This window comes from Alosa sapidissima, chromosome 1 (genome assembly GCF_018492685.1).
Source record: "Alosa sapidissima isolate fAloSap1 chromosome 1, fAloSap1.pri, whole genome shotgun sequence".
NCBI lineage: Eukaryota > Metazoa > Chordata > Actinopteri > Clupeiformes > Clupeidae > Alosa > Alosa sapidissima.
The window spans coordinates 40,893,015-40,901,594 of record NC_055957.1 but is presented as its reverse complement, the minus strand read 5'-3'; the positions used below and the strand labels follow the sequence as shown (position 1 = coordinate 40,901,594).

Here is an 8,580-nt window from a genome sequence, read left to right as displayed (position 1 = left end):
TTCCAAAGTGTCTGTGCTAAATGGTGCCACTGCCAGGTGGCTGGCGCTGTTTGTGGGGGGTTGGACATCTGGTACGCCCTCCAAATGAGCCTGGGACAGTTGGTCAAGGCTAAAGTTAAAACCATCTTGGTCACAGTGATGCTAAGCACTAGTCCTGGTGTGGACTATGGCTACCCTCAACGGGTCTCCAACTGCAGGGTTACCGAGGCCTGGCTCCCTCCCGATACCCCAATGAGGCTGTGGAGCAGCCTGTGCTAGTGGGCTGGATGAATCTTGACCGGTGGGAACAGGGTTAAGCTCGGAGCAATGCATGATCTTAAGGGGGCCCTCTTCCCCATACGGCCTGATCTTATAGTGTGTGCCATCCAGACACTCCACAATTTCATACTTGGTAGACACCCACGTATCCTGGATTTTGTGGCGACATTAAAAATGGTTCTTGCAAATGAGTTTACATGTACATTACATTTAGCAGAACCTTCTTGACCAAAGTCACTTACATACTGTATGTCAGCTATATTACAAGGGATCACATTGTCCCCGGAGCAACTTGGGGTTAAATGCCTTGCTCAAGGGCATAACAGTGAAAGCCGGGAATTGAACCGACAACTTTCAGTCTACTGCACGCTAGCCCATCTCCTTAACCACTACACTACCACCATTGTGTGGTGTTGTTATGCTGTAGATGTCACATAGGTGCTTCAACAGCTCCCCCTCAAAGCTGCGCCCCTGATCAGAGTGGATTCTCCTTGGCACGCCATACACATAGAACCATCTCTCAGTTATAACTTAGAATCTACGGTAGAAGCTCTCTGATCAGGGGTGGGAAAGGCCTGGGTAAACTTTGGGAAAACATTTGTGACTACCAGAACATTTTCTTGTCCTGTGCTAGCCCAATCCAAGAGAGTAAAGTCAATGGAGATTATCTACAAAGGCTTAGTGGCTAACAGATTTCCCAAGAAGGTTCTGGCTTGGGTTGTCTTGCTTTAGCAACCACACAGTGCTCACACTCAGAACACCTCTTTTGCACCTCATGCCACATCTGGGGCCAGTAGCACCTCTGGCATATCAAATATGTCGTCCTGTCCACCCCCAGATGGCCATGGTTGTTGTGTAGGCTAGTGAGCACTTCGACTCAAAACACCTTTGGCAGTAAAAGCTGCAGCACTGGATCCCTGGAAGGAGGAGCTTGGATCGCTCGGTACAAGGTCCTATCCACTTCCTGTATCTGGGACAACTGCTTTATCAACTGCGGACTTCCCTTGGTTCACTCCAATTGTCTTAACGGGTAGGTGGTCATCCCTGTCACCAAAATCAGGTATATGGAAATACAGGGATCAGTCCCTTGCAGGACTTTCAGGTCTCTTTTGGTTCGACCAGGGATGGTGTCCACCATACAAGATTCTGTCATCCAAGAGTCTTGGATAGGTGCACTCAAGGCTTGCATGTTGGCTATGGCAAGCGGCAGGGGGACGTCCAGGCCGTGTGACACAGATCGCAAAAAAGTGTTAGTGGGGCTGGGAAGCCTAAAAAGGGTATCGGTATTGCGATTAGCTGTCCCAGGACTATATTTGATGTTGTACTGAAGAGGGCAAGCTGAGAAACCCAGCACTGTTCCAGAGCGCCCAGTTTCACTGACTGCAGGTATTGGAGGGGATTGTTGTCAGTGTACACGGTGAACTTGTTGCCCAGGAGATACTTGCAATTTTTTTTTCCGTGATTGCCCACTTGACTGCAAGGAGTTTGAGTTTCATGGCACTATAATTTGACATGCTCCTCTCACTTGGCCGCAAGCCCCGGCTAGCAAAGGCTATTGGTCGCCATAACCCATCCTTCTCCTGTGACAGAACTGCCCCCAATCCTGCATGGCTTGCATCCGTCTCTAAGATAAAGGGACGACTGAAATTGGCATAACCTAGAACTGGCGCTTGACCAAGCCATTCTTTTAAGGCTCTGAATCCAGAAAAAGTTCTGAAGGCAAACCAGAACGTGACTACATTCAATGTTAACTATCCAATATTCAGATGTCTGTAATTCAAATGTATGCAAATTAGTGCATAATTAATGAGATGTTGTTAAATTACATCCATAAACATCTATTTTCAGAAAACATGTAATGCAAAAAAATATTGTCTCTACATAAATAATCAACTAGTAAAGTTTCATTAGAATATTAAGGAGTTAGATTTTTTTACCCTATTCACCCGTTCTATGTTGCCTATGGAGACCAGTTTTAGGCCGCAAATGCTAATTAGCAGGTTTAAAACTAAAAAATCAGCTAAGTAAATATGATATTCAGAATCAGCACCCAAAAATTAGGCAAAATACCCTCTTTACCAGTGTTTTCTCACATTTGACCCCTAAGTGATAGTAGTCCCAGTCTTAATTATGCATTATACAAATGATGATGTCATCTAAGTGTGAAAATCTTGTTCCTTAGACTCTATACTAGCAAAATATGCAAAACAATCAAATTTTACAAGAAAATCCAGCGGGATTACACAAGACACAGCTATTGTGTATATAGACTATAGACACAGCTACTATACATGCAAATAAAATAGCGTTGGAAAATGCCTGGAGGGAGGTTGCAGTCGCGATTGAAAAAAGTGTAGATAAAGTGAAAGCGGACTGGAAAAGTGTCCGTGACAAATTCACACGGGCGCACAAGAAGTGGAAGGTGGCATGCAGAAGTGGCGCGGGGCAGCTCAGTTCCGGCTACCCCAAAATACTGACAGTTCTAAACTGGTTGAGCGAGTTCGTGAAGCACAGGATAACCGAGTCAAATTTTTCGGTAGGCAAGAATAATCAACGTCGTGTGTGTGTGAAGTCACAGAGAGAGAGAGAGAGAGAGAGAGAGAGAGAGAAAGACCATCTCATCCCCCTACCACCCCAACATCATCAGCCTCCCGTGGTGGTTAAAGGAAGCGTAAAAGGGTCAGGCCGATTATGGATACATTTGAGACTACCCTCCTCGATAGGCTGCAGGAAATACGGCAGGAGAGAGAGAGGGAGAGAGAGGGGGGAAGAGCGACATACACACCACTTTTTGTAATTACCTGTGCCATTTTCTACAAAATCTCCCACAGGAACAAAGCACTATTTTGATGTGCGACATCAAGCAGCTCATGCAGCAATATCAGCCCTTTTAATTTGTCTCCCGATTGTCCAATCCTCGCCCAAAGAGACTAATTTAGCCGTCTAGCTCCATTGACTCCCATTCATTCTGCACTCATGGTGATCGCCCCCAGTGGAAATCTGGTGGAACTGCAACCAAAATTCGGTACAATGGGACTTAATACGGAGTGGCCAGGCTCTCCGTAGACGGGCTCTGATTCAGGGCACTTCGGAATGATAAGGACCGCCCTCATGGCTACTTTGTTTTTCCGACAGCAAGTGTTCATGTGCTTTGCCGTCAGAATGTGTGACAAACACGGATGCCACAACAAAGGTTAAAACATACACTCACTAATCCTAAACAAACAACTGTATTTGCTTATAATAAAGTGTAAGACGCTCGTGAAAGAATGATATGCAGCTTTCAAGTGACAAAAACGGCAAATTCCCAAGTTCACATTAAAACTGTTGGACATGAAAGGCCACATGGACTATAAATAAGGTTGCCAACCATCCTGAATTGTGCGGGACATCCCGTGTTTTGGATGATTTTGATTTGTCCCGTCATGGACAGCTCCAGTCCCGATTTTCAGTCACAGCTCAGCGGCCTTGTTACTGTAACTAGGCTACTGTAAACGCACAAAGTGTCCAGTGCCGCCGCAACCACGCGCATCTCGCACTGTGCGCACTACACCAAGGGACAGAGGGGCTCCACAAGTTTTGCTTTATTATTGCAGTTATTTGACAAGACCCGATTGTAAAGCATAGGCTGATTTGTGACCCTGGGTTTGTTTTAAATAGATACCAGTATAGCAAAGGTGTTTAGATGCACAAAGACTTTTATGAGTTTGGGTCCCTGCTATTCTAATATTTTCATGTCCATGAATACAGGCCAACTAATGCAATGGTGCAGAACAGAGAGACTCCAACAGAGGATGCGGTGGAGAGCGTAGAGCGACCAGAGGATGCAATGGTGGAAAATGTAGAGCGACTAATCGATGATGCAACAGTGGAGAACAGAGAGCAACCCTGTCCTGATTCTGTCATCCCAGAGCATTTTGGTGCTTTTGACAATTCAGTGTCATTGTACTCCGGCTTTGACAACAGCACCCTCACCTCTCCACAGCACCCTACTATGTCCCAGACTTGTGACTGTACCATACAAACAACTTTGAATGTACCAGATTTTCCAAGTGATCCTGCAGATGGCCCCTCTGCATCACACCAACCTGAGGTATGCATATAGTTTTCTTGAACACACAATAACGATCTGTTATAATGCTCCATGTCTCTTCTTGTCATTTTATTTTTCTGAGTATGTCGGTGTTGGTCATGGTCAGTAGTTCATATTTGATCTTTAACCGTGGTTGGCCCTAGCAGCCCCCTGCTCCCACACAATCAGCCAATACTGTGATTAGAGCAGGTTAATTTCCTCAAACACATTACCTGCTCCACTCCAAGGTTACACAAAACATGTATAGTAAGATATATTTTTTTTTTGTATGTGGCTGGTGACTCTGAAGATGAAGCAGAGACACTGACAATTCATAAAAATAGAAGGAGCAGTGAGTCTTATCCTCTTGGTCTTCCACACAAATACTACTTGTCACGCCAACCATTAAGGTTAGGTTATGTGGCTGCTGTTTCTTCAAGAAAAATAAATGACCAAAAGATACTTGAACCTATTACACACATCTGATTTGACTGTTCTTTTTAAAGGATGACTCCTGCCAGGACATTCTGACCAGACAAGCTACTGCTATTGTGTTGACTGCAAGAGAAAGACACCATCTTTCACAGGTCTGTCCGCATGCAACATTAACATCATTTACTCGTTGGCTTTGTTGATCATCTGCAATGTCAGATTAGATAATATTTACATTTGTCTATAAACTGTCACAGTCTTGAGTGCTATTGCTACAGTATTAAACTTGTATATCATTTAGCATCATGCTTACCTCTCAAAATTAATTATAGCCTCTCTCTGAGTGTAGTTAATCTGATGGTCTACAGTACCAACCATCTTCGCAGCTTCTTTTTACTGTAACACAACTGACATCTCAGGGATGTTATTTTTTAATCCTGTGCAATTGTTTTTGTTGAACACAAATTAGATATACATTTATTTTGCGTTATGCTTTATTGCCCCGTCATGATAAGTTCATTGTTTCCCTAGTTTTTTTAAATAATTATTTATGTTTAGTTTATGTTTCTCATAATAATCCTCATTGAAAGGATGATGTAATGAACATTTTTTTATATTGGACTATTGTGATGTAATGTTATTTTTGGGCCTGTTTTTCAGCTGGTGTGAATGATGTTGTTGCGGCAATGCAACAGTACCAAGCTTTGTTGGTAACCAATCTGAGGAGTCAGCTACAAAGAGTATTCCAACAACATCAGGGAAGTGAACTTGAAAAGGAGGCTCTGGCAGTATTTGACCGGTTGGAGGATCCGTTTGCTTCTGTTTCAACAACGTACAGGTAGGACTGTGTGATTAAGGACTATTTCCATTTTGTAGAATCAGAGGAAGTTACTGTTGGTATACTGCTTGCTTTCTAAAAAAAGGAGCAAAAAGAGTCCTCTCTACCATACCCAAATGTTTTCAGTATGTTCCTCTGATCAAAAGTCTGGAGCAGTTATTGCCCCATCCAAAAGTCCTGGCAATGATGGATGAGCTACAGAAATACAGAATGGGAATGGTGAATGTGAAATATTTGGAGCATTAGTTTCAATATGTGGGGACACTTTAGCTCAGCATGAGCTTTGTGGTTTTAAAGAGGGTGTTGGTTTTGCTTTCAAGAAATGTAGGCAGTGTGAATGTACATTTGAGGACATGCAATTGTATTTTGATGAGGAAGAAAGAACAATACAGAGACATATGCGGCATGATGATATTGAGAATGCCAATACTGAGTATCTCAGAAACAGTTTAAAAACTACATTTGGGATCAACAGAAGGAGTAAACTGGTAGAATTCCCGGCTTTTAACTTGATCCAACAAACACCCCAAGACATCATGCACGTAATTTTGGAAGGCATTGCCCCATTAGAAATAAAATGTGTGATGAAACACTTAATACTTTTAGGACAACTTGACTTGGATGTTCTCAACAGTGCATTACTTGCATTTCCCACTTGATGTCAGAGATAAACCAAGCCCTATAAGCTACAACACATTAGCTTCCAGTGACAATAAATTAAAGCAGTCCTCAGGCCAAATGCTGGTTCTACTTTAAAATTCTGCCATTTCTGATTGATGCAGTTAAAGGTAATGAGTATCACACAGTCATTCTTGAGCTGATAGAGATAGTTCAAATTTTGTTTGCTCCTGTTATTGGTCTACAGACTATCAACAAATTGAAAACACTCATTGAACAGCACCTACAACATACACAATCAAAGCATTGCTTTTTCAAACAGTGGGCTTCAAAACTAAACAAAACTAAAAATGTTTAAGTCCTTAAAAATGTAAAAGTCCTTAATAAGTATCACAAACAAGGACTTGAAACGAGGTTATTAGGATGCAGACACTCAAGGCGTTACTTTACTTAAACAAAACAAAAGGCCACAGTGGGCAAACACGACAAAAGGTATTTTCTTTACACAGCGCTTCACGCTGAATCCACAAATAATAATCGACAACACACACTGAGAGTCCAGGGTTTAAATAGGAACTTAATTAGGATTGGAAACAGGTGGGCACTGAACAAGGCGGGAAACTAATGAAGGCAAACTAAAATTCTGGGGAGGATGAAGGGATTGGATCTGCATATGCTGGCTGGGCAGGAAGCCGGACTGGAGTAGCTGCAGGGACTGGAGCTGGAACAGAGGGCTGGGATAGCATGGATGTGACAATAAGGCTTATTACATGGCTCTTCACAAGGCAAGTAGAACGCTCCATTGACTTGAATAGGATTTCCCAAAGTTCTATTTCTTGTAGTAGTAGTAGTATTTCTTGGGAAATGACCTCTGAAATAATGACCGCTGTCAATGGCAACGGAGTTTGTGCTTCTAATTCAGGTATTTCATATCCCTACGCAAGGACTGGAACTTCATTCAAAATTGAAAGCAGACGGTTGATCAGCTGTGTTCTAAAGAATGTTTGAGTCAAGTTCAGCGTGTTGTAGTTCAGCGAACTATTTCAGCAAATGCCACGATGAACGGTAACAAATAGGCTAGGCTATGTAGGCTAAATTCATATTGTGGGGATTTTATTATTTCGTTTTGGCAAGTAGCCGTGTAATAAGCGGGATAATGTATAGAACGGCGGTCATTATTGGGAAAATAAGTCCCTTCAGGGTGGAACAAGACCCCTCTGCTGCGCGTCGGGGTCCGGTTCGCCCTGTCGGGTCTTATTTTCCCAATAATGACCGGCGTTCTATACATTATCCCTTACATAATCAAATGTATGAATGTTGTCAGAATGTAAGTAATTCTGAACACCCCATTTTTTCAAATGATTGTACATTGGGACCAATATACCAGAAATAAGCAACATGTCATACTTAAAAGAAAAAATGAGAGCCTTACATGGAAATGATGAGGTAAACCATGCTGTGTCTGTAAAATGGATTAATCTAAATGGCAACAAATATATACGGGAAAAGTCATTATTTGTGAGTGACGTTAATTCTGATCTGCCAGAATTTGGACTTTTAAGAAATATCTATGTGATTAATTCATCATTGTATTGTTTTGAGTTAATGCAGTACAACACCATTTGCTTTGATAGAGATTATATGGCATATCAAATAGAGATCCCAAACTTGGCACAAGCAACTGAACTGGTATCTGTTGATAACCTTTAGATTCACTCTTTTAGATTTGGATTTCACTCCGTATTACAGCTTTACTCACACAGATATGGTCTATGTCCCAATGAAATATTACCTCGGGGATGTGATTGGGCTACACAAAGCCTGATGTATTGTAAAACAAACTTTTTCCCAAATCAGTCAAGGGTCATGTTAAACTGTATCATGTATCAACTGTATCAAACTTTTCATGTGTGTCATGTTTATAATAACAATAAATGACAAAAAGAAATGTAATTTCTTAAGATTCTTAAATTGAGAAGTTCTGCAAGTGGTCTCAATATTAAAATAAGGAACATAATCTTGTTCCTTTGCTGGGATAATTTGCTAAATATGTCCACACCTTGTTACTACTGTAGTTAAATCGAGCTTGATATTAGCTGGTAAATCTTAGTAAGAAAAACTTAGATATATTTTCTGAAAATAAGACTATTTTTCTTACGTGAAAAATGCTTGGCAAGATTATTTTTCTTTTTAGACTAAAAATAGGACTAATTTTCTAAAAATAAGGCTTTTTTTACTTTTACTTTTTTTAGTTACTGCATAATTTTTTGCAGTTTAGTGTGCATTATAGGCTACTCGAAATGCATTTTCCCCTGGATTTCATTATCCATACTTTGGGAGAGCATTATGCATTTATATTCAC

The 8,580-nt window shown here is 41.5% G+C and overlaps 1 long non-coding RNA gene across 1 annotated transcript; it reads left to right on the top strand.

Annotated features, from left to right (window-relative positions):
• The first annotated feature begins 4,014 nt into the window (after nt 1-4,014).
• Nucleotides 4,015-6,505, top strand: LOC121706721. Its single transcript, XR_006031118.1, has 3 exons — nt 4,015-4,351; nt 4,837-4,917; nt 5,423-6,505. It is a non-coding gene; the product is annotated as an uncharacterized LOC121706721 (long non-coding RNA).
• Nucleotides 6,506-8,580: the final 2,075 nt, after the last annotated feature.